At 42.1% G+C, this 15575-nt stretch overlaps 1 protein-coding gene and 1 non-coding gene across 2 annotated transcripts in view; both read left to right on the forward strand.

Moving 5' to 3' along the window:
• The window catches only part of myo16 (myosin XVI), a 654305-nt gene that overhangs the window by 15448 nt on the left and 623282 nt on the right, over nt 1-15575 (forward strand). The window lies entirely within an intron of this gene.
• On the forward strand, nt 14775-14938 carry LOC144683121 (U1 spliceosomal RNA). The gene has a single exon (XR_013577172.1). It is a non-coding gene; the product is annotated as a U1 spliceosomal RNA (small nuclear RNA).

The raw sequence follows: 15575 nt of genomic DNA on the forward strand, positions 1-15575 counted from the left end.
TTAAGCATTTGGACAGAATCAAATCAAACAGCTCAAAAGCTTGTGGAATTTTAAGTGCACTGAGTCCCGGCCATAACTACATTACACCCACGTATCTGTGATCTTTTACATTAAGATCCTTTGTTCGAAGCAGTCGCCATCCAATAAAATGGCCACGCCACCAGGTCAGAAAAGAGAATTTCCCTATTGTGCTCATGTTAGTGGTTCATTGAATTGCACCATATTTTTCAGACACATCGGCACCTGTGATCACATGAATTTAGTGATCATCACCTGACCAACAGTTGAAGCACCAGATTGGCTGCAGCGATCGTCAAGTACTTTAAAAAGAAAAGACAGACTTGGGCCTGAATCTTACATTCATCAGGCATGCACAATCGGCGGGTCCGGAATCGGATGCGAAATGCACTTCTGTCTGCAATCGGCCCCCAAATGTAATTTCATGCTGGCTGGCCATTAATGACCAGCCAGTGTGAAACATGCACTGAGAAAGGCTCAGCACTGCCGGGATTGGGGGCGGTGGTGTGGGAAGAGAGCAGACACCGAGAGAAGGGACGGTGTGTGGTTGCGCTCCCTGAAGACTGACGGCTGCTGTGGATCTGCCTCAGGGATCTGCAGTAATTTAGAAATGAAATAAGCTCAATAAACTGCGGCAAACTGTGACGATGCTATAAATGCAAGCACCTGGCAGCAGCCTACACAACAGATCATCCCTCAAACATCTTTTATTTTATTTAACCCCAGACATTTCATCCCGTCCTGGATGTAGTTTGTAGCGAAACTGTGAAGGCCGCCTGGTCAATTGGCCCATCTGCCATCCGTAAAAGTCAATGGGAGCTGTGTAAACAAGTGGCTCCTTATTGGACTTAATTGCCCGCTTAATTGTCGGCGGGTGCACTTCCAACTCCCGCGTGCACCTGCTGACTGTAATGTTACGCGCGAGTGTGGTAACGTTGGGACGCGCACCCGACACCTTCTCGTGCAATTTCACGTGATTCCGGGTTGGGCGCGCAGCCGCATGAACAGCGTAAAATTCTGGCCTTTCTTTTATGTAGTCCCTTTCATGACCACAGGACGTCCCAAAACACATTCTAGCCAATTAAGTACTTTTTGAAGTGTAGTCTCTGTTGTCATGGAGGAAATACAGCAGCCAATTTGGGCACAGCAAACTCCCACAAACAACAATGTGATAATGACCAGGTCGTCTGCATTTGTGATGTTGATTGAGGGATAAATATTGGCCAGGTTAGCGGGATAATGCCCCTGCTTTTCCTTGAAATAGTGATATGGGATATTTTATGTTCAATTGAAAGGGCAGATGCGGTCTCTGTTTAGTGTCTCATTGAAAAGGCGGCACCTCTGATAGAGTATCACTTCCTCAGTGCTGCACTAGAGCTTCAGCCTAGATTTTTGTGCTCAGGTCCAAGAGTGGAACTCGATTTCACAACCTTCTGACCCAGAGGTGAGAGTGCTATCAACTGTATCAAAACAAGTTGAAGGATGGATCATGTTCTCAAAATTCCACTCTTTTTGAAGCTAAGCACAGTCTGAATTGTGATTTTCACTAAAAGTAACAATGAAGACCAAACACTCTACAATTAATGAAATTCATATCATACATAAATGGAAAATAGAAGCTCTGCAGTTAGGGATTGATCAGTCATGATCATGCTACTTATGGCTGAAACCCCCTTGAGCCCACAAGTACACATGCATACCATAAACATGTCATCAGTTATGCACCCGAAAACAGACCATAATTAATTTATCTCTTAAAGCATTGTGAAAACTTAAACTGTGGTTTAAAAAATATTGATATAGTTATTGGCAGAATATCACATTCTGCATCATGTTGAAGCATATTGTCAAATGGAAGTGTGAAGGAAAATTCCTATGGCTTTCTAGGTCCCAGTTCCGATTGACAATGATGATCCAACCAGCTGTCTCACTTAAGCAGCCTATGGGTCTGGCTCCAACCATCCTCAGCCATCTGTTCACAGCATCAATTCCACCAGATTCTTCTCCTTACAATGAGGAGAGGAGAAGGATAAATATTGCATCAGTGACACTTGTGATTGCCAATAATTTCAATTATAAGTGTGGGTTAAATGTGTTTTAATGTTCTTTCGCAGTTTTTTTTAAGCTCGATCTTTAGAAACCTTTGTAGCCATCTAAATTTCAGTTAACAGCCTGATGGATTCTCCTCATAAATAAAATATCACAGTATACAAAAACTGATTAGTTTACATGTAGAGGACACAATTCTTCAGTACCATTAATGTGTTGATTTATATAAAGTGACATGATAAAATAATCTCGATTTCAGTAATGTAAACACCTATGCTGAGGACCATAGTTTCAAAGTACCTCATAACGGGTAGTGATTGGGTTTGAACTCTCTTCAGTGTTCTCCCTTTCCCTCCTAAAGATATGGATGGTGGCAGCCCTTTGGGTCCTGAACCCACGTGCAAGCTAGAAGATATTTCTTGGTCGGTTACTTTACTATATCTGAATCCATGTGCAGCCCAGTACTATACAAGGTGATATGAAGGGTTTTGATAAAATAAGGACATACTGAACTTGAGTATTGATGAAAAAAGACATTTTGTCGAAGCTTTTCGTCTTGCACCCATCAGGACAATTGCAAGAAAGTACCAATGTGGGGGAAGCAACAACTTTATACTGTACGAGAAGAGAGTGCTGATTGGTTGAGAAATGGACTCTGATTGGTAACGGTGTTGCCATGGAGAATGCACCAGTTAATGGTGACTGACAGTTAACTGCCAAGCATTGTTTGAAATTTTAAACCCTGGTAGTTTGACTCCGATTGGTTAAGGCATTGCCATGAGGAAAGAACCAGCTAATGGCTATCACTTATTTTGTTTAGAAACAGACACACTGTGTGTACATGTTCTTTCTGTCTGCAAAGAACAAGGCCTTGCATATTAATATATGTAACTTCCAGCACATGCTAATGCACCAAACTGCGAGCCCGACTGACAATCTTAAATTGGTTGTCAGCATAATTTAAATTTCAAACAATGATTGGCAGTTAACTCACAGTTACCATTAACTGGTGCATTCTCCATAGCCATGCCTCTTGCAGAGTCCACTTGCCAACCAATCAGCACTTTCATACTGTATAAAGTTGTTCCTTCCCCTGACATTGGTATTCTTGCAATTGTCCTGATGAGTGCAAGACGAAAAGCTTTGACAAAATGCCTTTTTTCAGCAATACTCAAAGCAAGGAAGGTTGGTAACAGAACACCAATTTAAGATAATTGGCAAAAGAACCACTGGTGTCATGAGAAATACTTCTGAACACAGTGAATTGTTATTTTCTTGAAAAGGTGGTCAAAGCAGATTCAATAGTAACTTTCAAAAGGGAATTTGAAAACGAAAAAAATTCAATTCTGCGGGGAGAACACATTGGTGTGAGTCCATTTGGATGTCTCTTTCATAATGCTGGCACAGGCACAATAAGAGAAACACCTCTTAGTATGCCGTAAGATTCTTTGAATCTATAATAAGTAACATTGGGGTCATGAGAGATGTTAATTTGAGATTAGTTATTCCCATCTTTGCCAATAAGCTGTTAGCAGGATCCACGCCAGTTTGTGAAATCAAAACTAAGACACAGAGCCTTTACTTGCTGAGAGTTTATTGACTTTGTTCAGTGTCAACACTCCTCACATCCACCCTGTGTTCTAGCTATAGTGACCGTAATATAATGTGCTTTAAGATAATGGCTTAGAGCTTCCAGTCTCCAGGTTGTCAGAGACTAGTCATACGACCTAAGATTTGCTTCACAATCCCCCCTAGACGCACTGAGCTCTGAGGAATTACCCAAGAAGTTTGAACTTCCAATGGACAATTCCCCTGCTCCCCGAGATCCTCCGAAATTCTCCGACTCTGAGTTAGAGTCGGACTCTTCAGGCAGTTCCGACATACTTACCTGTATAGTTACCCAGGAAATGTTAGATAAGGAAATAACTATGGAACAATCACCCCCCCATCCCCCTGACTACTCCCTCAGACCCTCCAACTACCCCCTGACCCAACCTAACCCAAGCACCCCTCCCGACCTGACCTGACTATCCCTCTCTGACCACCCTCCAACCAACCCCCCAACCTGCCCAAACTACCCCTTACTACCTGACCAGCACTGACCTGACGATCCATCCTGAACCAGCTACCCCTCCCAACCACGATATCCCCCAAATCCCCAAATACTCCTCACTACCTGACTACTCCTCGACCTAACATGATTAACCCCCAATCAGACTATTCTGACCAACCCGGACCGATTACCCCCTGACCCACCTACCCACTCACCCAGCTGCCATCCTACCCTCCTAACCACTTACCTCACCCATCCTACCAACTTACTCACTTACTTCACCCACCCTACTCACTTATCCACTTTCCTAATGTACCTACCCACCCTATCCATTCACTCATTCTTCCACTCACCCATGCACTAACAGTCATCCATTTACCTATTCACTAACATTCACACTGGACATTTAAACTTACCTTACAGCAGCTAATCCTGTAAAAAGGGGGTGTATCCAGTCTTCCCCCTGATGCTACAGTGCTGTGATGGAGTTCTCTGATGGACTGTATATTCCGTATTTCTGGGGAGATTCCGGCTACCCCTCCAGATTGGGCTCAGAAGACCCGGCCAGAAATGCAGAGCTGTGTCAAAGTGCCTAAAAGTACGGTTGAAGCGGCAATCTGATGGTGATTGCCACTTGGCTGAAGATTCAGGCCAATAATTGCGAATGATGTAATATAAACAATGATCAAGGTATTAGATTGGATAAAAACTGATGCGGGGTTGAGAATAGAATGTGGGAAAATAAAGTGAATGGGATTAGGGCCAAAAAGGATGGGCTTGATAAAATCCATAAGCAGTTATACCAAAAAGACAGAAGTATGAAATAATTAGTATCATATAATGGTTACAGCACAGAAGAAGGGCATTCAGCCCATTGAATCCCTGTTGGTTCTCTGCAAGAGTAATTTAGCTAGTCCCGCTCCCCACTCTTTACCCATAGCACTGCAATTTTTCTCTTCAGGTACTTCACAAAAGTATCATGAGAATTGAATTCTGAGCCAAAGGAGAAAATTAGGAGAGGGTGCTTAAAGAGGTGGGATTAAAGCAGCTGATAAAGATGGAAGGCAGAGGTTTTTGGGAGGGAATTCTAGAAAGTAGGACCTGGCCAGATGAAGGCACCCTCAATGCCAATCTTTAAGTGATGGAGTTGGTTATGTTAAGTACATCTGCGATTTTCTTCTATTATTAAAGCATTCAAATATTAAGTTTTAATACTGCTATTAAATTAACAGAATCATTCTGAAAGGGAATACAACTGATTCTGACTTCAACATCTGCAGCTATTGTACCATCTAAACGTGATCCTTGCAGATTCAGGAAAGTAGAATTCTCTTTCTGCCGCCAATACAAAATTACAAATGTAAGCACATTCTTGGCACTATTCTCAGGAAAAGGCAGAATAATGAAATTGTCTTTGTGTTTAATTTGGATTTGGGCCAATCATTTGCCTATTCATTGCTGAGGACCCATTTAGGCACAGAGATCTTGATGATCTGCAAATGGGAGTGCTTCTTGTCACAAGTGCTCACAGCTTCTGCTGCTAACCCTTTTCAAATTTGGAGGTCAAGAGGAAAGCCAGAGGGAGTAGATCTAGAGTGAGTTGGAGGAGACCTCTAGGGTGATTCCATGGGGCCAAAAATGTTAATTTAAATTTCTTGGTTGGAGTTGACTGCTAGAACCCTTTCCATATTCCCACTTTCCCAAGTTGTCATTCAGGGATTCAGACCCTGATCTCAGCTTGGATCCTTGCGTGGGCCCAAAAGTTATTGGTAAAATACACATGGTGAAAGAAGGTATAGGTCAGGCCATGACTGAAGATTGGGATGTTGGAGTTCTTAGCTTGGGGAGTCTTCAAACCTTTGCCTTGATAGCCATATAGGAGAAGATGATGGCTATGTCCTCAAAAGACTGTTTGGAAATTTCATTGTAAATCTGGAACTCAGCATGCCCAGATCTTGGCCAAAGCTGCAACTGCTCATACAGTTCATACTGGAGTTAAGAAGGAATCTGCTGGTATTGCTGCTGATTTTTGACCACATGACTAGATGTATTAAAGCTGCTATGTTGCTCCTTGGTCTCCCATGTCATTGCTTTTTGAGGATGGTAGATTTTATACTGTCCAACAGATAAAGGGGGTTGTAATTTGTATTTAGCAGGAGCAAGAATAAATCAGAAGCTTGTGTTATACCCAGTCTGATTTTCATTTAATTCAGGAAAATAATGGTGTAATATCAACTGTTATTCATTAGCATCAGAGACCAATTTCACCCCAATAGATAGATAACTGGATAAACAAATCATCAAAATTAATCAAAGATGCGCAGATATTTCAGAATCAATGCAATCTTAGGATTTAAAATGTGAAAATCAAAAAACTTGATGGTGAAACTGAGCTTGACAGCACATGTTCTTTGGGCGCTATGAAGCTACTTAAGGTTCCAAAATGGCATAGTTGACACACGTGCACACACCTCTGAAGGAGTGTGTTAGACTTAATATTGGGAAAGTGGTCAGTGTGCACCCACGTAATGGCCACCAGAGCAGCTAGATGATGGAGTGAATTGATGTGCTGTGCTGTTTTGGCACCAGCGCTGCCATTTCAGCGCTCCAAGCTAAAGCCAAACCTGCTGTTAACTTCCCATTCCTGGATATGCATTGAAAAGCATGAAAGACCTCCTAACAGTGCTATTTAAAGAAATCAGCAACTACTTACAGAGTTAGTTGCCGGTAATTTCTCCTGGCTGTTGCTGCAATTCCACATGTTTTGGGCACGTTTCCATACTTGTTAAAAGTTTCAATAGTCTACAAGCTGGCACTAAAATACTTTTCATGATTTAAAGGCATATGCCCAAGCCAGTTGTTTCCAGGTAGCCTAGCAGGACTTCCTCTTGGCATTGAACATGATTGGGAGCATGAGCGGAGACCACAAAGAGCAAGACATGCTGCTAGAAGAGGGAAGAGAAGGGGGAGTAGGGCTCTCAGCAGGAGACCATACCCACAAAGGGTTTTGAGGGAGCAGATCTGTAGGAGGACTGATTGCTGGCCTGTTGTGACACCCTGAAAGTCCCTTTGAAAACAGTAATCCACAGCAATGATGGCAGCAATCCAAGTTTGCATGATAGTACTAAGCTGCAGTGGGAGATGCAACCTTGACCAAAGGGCACTGCATAATGGTTGGATTCACTGGTTTGCTAACAGAGTTGCCCACTACTTCCCTGCTGGATAGGATAGGCTCAAAGCACTGCACAAATACATGTGCCAAGTTATTGCTGGAGTGCTCCTTCGTATTGAATTCAGGTTATCTGGCAATCTTTCCAGTGTACCAAGCATTTGGGTATGTATGCTCATCAGACCTGCATTTTTGCCCCTGAGGTGACTGCACAGACATAGGAAATTTCCAGGCTTGCCTCACCTCCCAGGGGCAGAGGAAAAAGTGCCCTAAATGGTGGGATCTTCCTTCTGGAGGCATGTTGCAGAATGAAGTTGGGCCCACCATCCCTGGATGTAGATTGGAGTCGGCCCCAGGGGTTGTCGAGTGCCAAGGCGGGCTGTTTAAAAAGCCTGCCTCAGTTTTTTGGGACTTTGTCCCAGTTGTTTTGTTAAACATTAGGTGCACTAGCCCTCACCCCTCACATCCCTGACCAACTCCCCTTGCCCATACATGCCAGCCACCTACCCCCTTAGTCCCTTATAGCCCCTATGCCAACTTAGAGCCTACTTATGACAACTCATACTGCCCACTCATCCACATGGCCTAAAAGCCTGTATGACAACACTCCCAGTATCCACCATGGCCAGACCTCAGGAGCCATGCTAAGATGAAATAAAATAAAGTTTTGAACATGTAATGCAGACTTCACTAAGTAAAAAAACACACTCATTCATGAAAGCCCATTCAAGACATTTAAAATCCCTCAAGTGCTGAATCCTTATAAAAATAAACATTTGTATCCATAACCCCATATCAAAGACAGCTAGGCCTTTAAGCAGTGAATTAAACTGAATTTACAGACCCCCCTGCCACCCCACACCAAAGGTAATAATGATAGGTTGTGGAAATCAATCAAGCAGTAATAATACTAGAATGAAAGTAGTTATGGCTATGTCAGCAAATAGCCATTGAAACTTCTAGAACATATTCTTTTCAACACTCAGATGCAGGCAGGCAACTTTTTCCTTTTTAAAATAGTTTTAAGTATTTAAATAGCTTGACAGTTCTACATATCTTATCTCCCCCCAAGGGCATTTATGTCTACTTTTAAAATTGGTAACTCCCACACTGTGGGTTAAGGACCCTGCTGCTGCGAAGATAGGTGTATTTGAACTCAGTGCTGAGTTTGGATTTCCCACATGTGGGAATCACTTCCCACCCCATTTTTTCCCTCCTTCCCCCTGCCCCACAAGCAAAAATGGTTTCTGCCGGATATGGGGACGCAACATTTGGAACTGTGGTCTGCCCGCCACTTTCAATACATCGTGGAGTCTCCGTGACACTGCGAAAATCCAAGCCATTGTCTCTGCAGTAAATTCCCATACAATCATCCGGTGAGCTAGCATCTGTACTATCCTTTTTCATCTCCCTTGGCTGTAGCATGCTTGTGCCTAGTGTCACAGTATGGGCAGATAGTGCCTCTGTCCAATCCTCTAAATCATGTGCAGGCTCAGCATCTGAGCTAATGGCTGCACTGTTCAATTGAGTGATAATGTGTCTTCATCATCACTGTCTTCTTGCTCTTCCTGCATTGCACAGGCAGGTTGCAGTTCTTGGATATCTGAAAGGATGAAGAGAAAAAGGTGGTGTTGTGGTGACAGGAGAGGAGAAATTACCAAGTACATTCTTAAACCGACAGCAGTCAGAAGAAACTGTGGGATGAGGGAGAAGTGGAATAAGACAAGGGACATTAGGTATAGCGATACCCTCATCTCCAATGGCTTCCTGTTGGTGGTCACAGCCCAGGCAATGGCCTTTCCCATATTGGCAGAACCATCTCCTCCATGGGATTAGGACATGTAGGCAAGCTTCTCCCCCTCCAGCCTTTGGTTGAGGACTGGTTGTTCACAGAAATCGTTATAATGAGCAGGCAGCACAAAGTTGGCATGTTGTCTGAACTTACTGGACAGGCATGGGCTTTTTGTGCATTGTGATCCACATACCTGTTATCCAAATATTAGTTCCTGGTCTCTAAATGTTTTTATCACACTATGACCTGAATTTGGTTGTGATGTGAAATCATATTTCTGTTGACTGATCTCCTACACTGATGTCCTACTTATTGAACATGATTGAGATTGTACGTGGTAGTCTGTACATTGTCATCTGGCTCTGATTAACATATATTCGTGAGGCTGCTGATTATTTCTAGTTGGAGCTCTGGCCACTGAAATTGAGGTCTGCCTGAATCAGAATGGTTGGACTTCAACCAATTGCAATATTTTGGTCCCACAGTGACCTCATCATTAGACAAAAACTGGGTGATAATGGTACAGAAGTTTCCACAAATATCTTCAAAAATGTTCAGAGTTCAAATACAAAACTATCAATTATTTTACACTTGATTATACTTAGTGTAGTGAAGCACGAAACATTTCTGTCAATATAAAAAACTACATATAATGATGTGAATCATCTTTAATTTCCTCTGAGCAGTATAAATGTGATACCAGTAAGGGTCTAACTCCTGCTCTTTCTTTCACACATCTTTCAAATGCAACAATAAACATATTGGTTCGGATTTTGCAGTCAGTGGTGAAGCAATGACTCTCGCTGCTGGTCTCAAGGATAACTGCCCACAAACTCACCAAGGCTCCTTAGACAGCACCTTCCAAACCCACAACCACTGCCATCTAGAAGAACAAGGGCAGAAGATACATGGGAATACCATCACCTAGAAGTTCCCCTCCAAGCCACTCACCACCCTAACCTGGAGATATATCGCCGTTCCTTCATGTCGCTGGGTCAGAATCCTGGAACTCCCTCCCTAACAGCACTGTGGGTGTACCTACACCACATGGACTGCAGCGGTCCAAGAAAGCAACTCACCACCACCTTCTCAAGGGCAACTAGGGATAGACAATAAATGCTGGCCTAGCCAGCGAAGCCCACATCTCCTAAAATTAATTAAGAAAAAAAGATCTAGTGGTTTCTGTGGCATAGACTCCCCCTTTCCTGTTGACATCTTAAACCTGTGCGAAACTCAGGGGATCCCGAGGCATCCAGTAGTGGTGATGTCAGCAAGCAGGGTAAGTAGCCAATCATATTGAAGTATTCTTACAGACGACAAACCAGGAAGTTAAAGGAATTTTTTACGATAATGAGAAAATTTGACAATACACAAATATAAAGTCAGCTTTTCAGTGAGGGCGTTTAGTGGTAATTATCAGATTAAAGACAAACACAGTCACACCTCATTCAGCAAGGTGTAACCTGTTCAAGGGTTTTTATAGTGAGGCTAACAGGGTAAAGTAGAATTTTTTGTCAATTCACTGATTTCTTAGGGATTGCACTCTTGGGGGTGGCCTTGACAATGCAGCCTCTGGAGAAGCATAGAATCACTGATGGAAACTTTTTGATTTCTGCATTTTCTGTGCATCTGTAGAGCCCAAAATCTAGCCAGAGTATTGGATTTCTTAGCCATGTCTGTGTATGCAAATTGCACTATTAGATAAAGGAAAGTGTGTATAGCAGAAGTTGGATAAGTGCAAAGCTCTTCTTACATTACACCAATATTGTGCTTATCTTCATAATGACAATCTTCACATGGCCCACCTTGTTCAACATATGCAGTTCAGCTATTACTTGCCTTGTTCCAATTAAAAGCGGAAGGTAAGTCATGAGCAAAGTGTGACTGCCTGTCAAAGACTATAATATTGATGATGAATCTAGTGCCTCCAAGCTCCACATCTATATGATGTTGGCTGCATGGGATGTGAGGAAGTGCACCATGCTGTTCCTCACTTCCCACACAGCTAGTGTTGACCAGCCTTAATACACATTGGAATAGGGATATCCCTGATTATGTCCACTGGAACTTCTGTAAAACCTAGGGGGATTGATTCACAGCAGAAGTTGAGGAGCAGATCACTAACCTCAATCCTATCTCTAATAGCTATTGTAAGTTCTGTCAGATAATGAAAAATGTTGCCAATAATACATTCCATATAGTTTTCATTAAATGCTACACACCTTGCTGGGTGCCTGAAACTGAGGAACTCCTCCAGGGGTACAAAGCCCCTAGGGATGTTGCCACTGAGCTCTTGGAATCTCTGGATAATTCCAGATGACAAAGGTGGCAGGAGACTATAGAGGAGCTCAATTTCACTCACACAAGTGGACAGACTGAGAATCTACTCAAAAACCTTGGAGCTGCTTCACTTGCTCAGGGTCAACCTTCCAACGTACCAGTATTTGCTGTTTTTTCTAGGCCACTTCTCAACTCTAAGGCCACCTCAACTAAGGAAAGTGTTTGTGAAGATCTTAAGGAATTCTCCAAGACAATTTCATTATCTCCTCCAACATCCCTACTTTCCTCTACCTATATCAAAGCTGACAGTGACACAGCCCTTTCCTCGACTAAAGCAAGGAAAGCCCCAGGAATGAATATCCTGAATTCCTAAGAACTTTGGATCTTATGGGTGTGGCTGTTTGGCTTCTTTATTAACTTCTACACAACTGGCTTTAATCCATCAATTGGAGAGAAACTAAAGTTATTGCCATTTTCAAGCTGGGGAGGCCTGCTACTTTTTCCTTGATTTTACTTGTCAGTATTGTATCAGGCCCTCCTTTTGTTTCCTTAATTTCTCTTTTAATTTCAGCCCTGCATTCTGTATACTTCTCCAGGCTTTCTAAAGTATTGAGTTTTTGGCATTTGACATGCACTCTCTTATTTGCCTTATCCTATTTTGTTTGCTCTTTGACATCTAAAGGGCCTAGTATTGGAGTCCCACCAATTTTCTTAGTTGAAACATAATTTATTCTGAACTCTCACTGTCTCCTCCTTGAATGCCCCCCACTGCTTTGACACTAATGAACCTTAAGGTATCTGCTTCAGTTCACTTCTGCCAAATTACATCTTAGCTTCATAAAATTGGCCTTTCCACAATTTAAAACTTTCACTCTTGTCCTATCTCAATCCTTTTCTATACCTACTCTAAATCTAAGTAAATTATAATCACTAACACTAAAATGCACTACCATTGATACACTTTCTACCAGATTCATTTCCTAAAACTAAGTACAGAGCAACCCCTTGTTGGGCTTGCAATGTACTTGTTAAAAAATATATTTTAAGAATTCTGTGCCCTCTGTATCTTTGACACAGATCCCAGTTAATATTAGGGTAGTTAAAATCCCCTACTATTCCTGCCCTTATGTTTCTGCACTTCTCAGGAACTTGTCTCCATATTTGCTCTTCTATTTCCTTCTGACTATTTGGGGATCTATAGTATACTTTCAGCAATGTGATTGCCCATTTTTTGTTCCTCATTTCAACCCACAAAGCCTCATTTAATTATTCCTTTGTGTGTTCTGACCCTCCTTTATAGCTGTGTGTATTGCGGCACCCCTCCTTTTTTACTGCCCTCTTTATCCTGTCTGACAACCCTTTAAACAGGACAGTTCCTCTTTAAGCCACATTTCAGTAATGGCTATGACAGCTTGTCTGTACCCTCAGCCCATCTATCTTATTCACTAGATTTCTTTCATTGATGTATATACCACTAGCTACTGAACAACTCCTTTGTTGTCCATGTTCTGTTTTTTTCCGTTTTCTCGGCCTCCTATACTTGCTTAATTACTTTCTGCCTTCCATTCCCAACTTTGTTTCTTTTCCTTCTGCATCTACACTCATGTTCCCATTCCCATACCAAGTTAGTTTAAATCCTCCCCAAAAGCACTAGCAAACCTCCCACTAAAATATAGATCCTAATCCTGTTGAAGTCCAGCTTGTACAGGTCTCACCTTCCCCAGAATCAGTCCCAATAAGCTCTTCGTCCTGCACCAACTCTGCAGCCGGGCATTCAGCTACAGTATCCACCTGTTCCCCTACTCACTAGCTCAGGGCACTATGAGTAATCCAGAGATTATAATCTATAAAATGCTACTTTTTAATTTCTTTCCTAACTCCTGGAAATCTGCCTGCAGGACCTCATTCTTCTTCCTTCCTACAAATATGAACCATGAGCTCTATTTGTTCATCTTTCCACCTCAAAATGTTCTGCAGCTGCTCTGTGACATCCTTGACCATTGCATCAGGGAGTCAACATACTATCCGCAGAAATGCCTGTCTGTTCCCTCTAATTATTGTACATCCTTTCCTGACCTTCCTCTTCCTGTGCATCTGAGCCGCCCATGGTGCTGTGGCTATGGCTCTGGTTGTATTCCCCAGAGGAACCATTATTCTCGCCAGCATTTAGAACAATCAGTTGGAAAGCAAGATGCACTCAGGCGATCCCTGCCTTTCGTGCCTGCCCTGCTTGACTGAGAGTCATCCATTCTCCCTCGGCCTGCACACCCTTAAACAGTGGCGCGACCACATGCCGGACTGTGCTTTTTTTTTAACCTTGATCTGGCCATCCTGCCGCTCCACCCATCCTAGTTCCTTCAGGCTTGCACTTATTCCACCAAACACTTCGATTGAAGCCTCCTCCCAGCATCAGCAGTATATTACTTTTATCTGTGTAAATTTCTGATGCTTGTTTTAAAACACAGCCACTCATTTTAATAGCTACAACAGGCAAACTTGTTATTGAGATAAAGCAAGCTATGGCATTTCCTACATTGAAATCATCATAATCGTTCACTCAACTGGGCTATTTGCTGAGTTCAGTTGCATTCAAGTTGTTCAGTTTAACTAATGCCAAGTGAGTGCTTGTTTTTTTATAAGAGCCAAGAAAATAAAATCAATGTGTGTGGCATAAGTGCAAAAATTAAAAGCTGCTAAATATATAAGTACTTCCATTCATGCTCAGTGTGTATTTTATAAGTGACTCTAAGTGTATCAGAAGGTAGTCTTGTTCTCGCTACTACAAAGAGGGCTGCTTCACAAAAGATGTGTAATTTAATGAATATTCATCAGTGATGGGAGAGCCAGAATTCTGCCCCTTTTTTAATAAATCCCAAGTGAAGAGAAAAGCTATGAGATGGAGGATGGAATAATTAAAAAGTATAGGAGAGACGATGTGACAAATCAGCCCGTGGTTTGGTGAGAGCAAACATAGTTTTTTAAAACCTTTTAGATAGTAGAAGGAAAGAATACTTGTGGAAGGGAAAGACTGCTGTTCTGAAAAGATACCTGCCCTACCCCTCCAGTGATTTAATGTGAAGATTTTAAGTTGGAGGTTGGCAAGCTTCTTTATGTCTGAAATTTGGTATAATGCCAAATGATTGGAAACCCAATAATTAATTGAAAGTTCATGAAAAACCTAAATATTTTTCAAGGAAGCATTTTGCGATTTTCAAAGGAATACCCAGCAGGAGGTCCAGTCCTATAAGTTCAACTGTGTTTAGGAGAATTGTTTTCTGTTTTAATGATAAATCTCCATGTTTCCCACACTCACATTTATTTTTGAAAAATGACAAAGTAATTCTACCACTTGCTTCACATTCCACCAATGATTGTCAGTGCGGATATTGTGTAGATAATGGGATTATGTGGCAGGAGATACCTGGCAGGAGAGAGACAATGTTCATGAAGGTTGTGCTCCCAGGGTGGGGTTATCCCATTGCACTCCTGGTGTGCTGATGCCTACGATATCCCCAAATGTGGGATACTTGCCTGTGAAATTTGTAGTTGTGGGGGACGGCATTCATGCTTTCCCCTGAAAAATACCCCAGAGAAAATGCATGAATCTGGATATTTTTGTGTGTGTCCTTAAATAAGTTTAGGATGGGGTATTTGAAATGTAAGGGTAAATTTTATGGATCTATGGTCCAAGCACTGACCCTCTGACTCTCCCCTACACAGAGGCAATTTATGTATGTGCTATCACAATTTCCATCTATTAATTTATAATGGATGGGAAATTATAGGGGGACTGGGGGTGATATCTCAATTAAGGTACCATGCAACATGGCACAAAGCACAACAATAGGATTTATATATCACCTTTAACATAGTAAAACATCCCAAGGAGCTCTCTCTCTCTGTTGAAATAAATTAGACCTAGCTAACATTTAAAAGGTGGGATATAAACAGAAAATGGGAATACTCAGCCCTCTGAGCCTGCTCCGCCATTCAATGAGATCATGGCTGATCTACTTCAACACCATTTTCCTGCACTAACTCCGTACCTCTTGATGTTTTCAATATGTTGAAATCTATTGATCTCAGTCTTGAATATACTCAATGACTGAGCCTGCACAGCCCTTTGGGGCAAGGAATTCCCAAGATTCACCACCCTCTGAGTGAAGAAATCCCTCCTCATTGTAGTCCTAAATGATGTACCCTTTATTCTGAGA

This window comes from Cetorhinus maximus, chromosome 7, assembly GCF_964194155.1.
Source record: "Cetorhinus maximus chromosome 7, sCetMax3.hap1.1, whole genome shotgun sequence".
NCBI lineage: Eukaryota > Metazoa > Chordata > Chondrichthyes > Lamniformes > Cetorhinidae > Cetorhinus > Cetorhinus maximus.